This window comes from Meleagris gallopavo, chromosome 21 (genome assembly GCF_000146605.3).
Source record: "Meleagris gallopavo isolate NT-WF06-2002-E0010 breed Aviagen turkey brand Nicholas breeding stock chromosome 21, Turkey_5.1, whole genome shotgun sequence".
Taxonomy (NCBI): Eukaryota; Metazoa; Chordata; class Aves; order Galliformes; family Phasianidae; genus Meleagris; species Meleagris gallopavo.
The window spans coordinates 9,116,408-9,117,242 of NC_015031.2; positions in this window are offsets into that span (position 1 = coordinate 9,116,408).

Consider the following 835-nt stretch of genomic DNA (forward strand, 5'->3'; position numbering starts at 1 on the left):
TGCTGCCTACTCTTGGCTTCTCTTCTGTTTTGTGCATCAGCAGCTGTGTGTCGTCTTTGTGTCACTTGGAGTTCAGGAGGATTCACAACAATGTAATGTAATGAAGACTACATTACAGAGTAATTATTTCTGAAAACATGGTTCTGCTGTCCTGGGCCACTTGTAATGAAGAGATCATCAGAGCAGTTCAGAAACCTTCAAAAGCTTTGATGGCTGCTCTTGCAAAAAATCTGTATATTAAGCACAGAAAGACTTGTACCTTGCTGGCTATTGTCCACATATTCCAAACCAGGAAACAAGCAGAGTAACTCATCTTTAGAGAAAAGCTCATGATGTCTATTTCTCTCATTGGTGAATGAAACTAAGCAGTGATTTTGTGAAAAGGACTCTGCATGTTTCAATTTCTTTGTGGTTTAAGTGCTCTGCTTCATGCTGTAGCTGCTTCACTTAAGCCAGCTGCACTTGCAGCTTTTATCTGTGCAAACCATTTATTCTTGTTTCAAAGTAAGCATATAGCAGATGCTGGCATCTTGCTTAACTCCATCCTCTTAGTAGCAGGACTTAGTCTTCTTGGCTAGACTAGTCTGTGAAGCGTGAGCTTTCCTCAGAGTTAAATCCTGCTCAGTGATTCTAGTCTGGCTGAGACTTGTCGTTAATACTGGCAGCCATCACTCCTTTCCAGTCTTTTGAGCTACCATTTAGTATGGTTCCTCTCTGACTAAATAAAATCTGGGTCCAGCTTCTGCTTTCCTGCTGAAATGATGGCTGTCCACAAACCTCGTACTTTATTGTTCCCACCTCGTGAACCAGACAGAGCTCTTACATACTGGCCTTT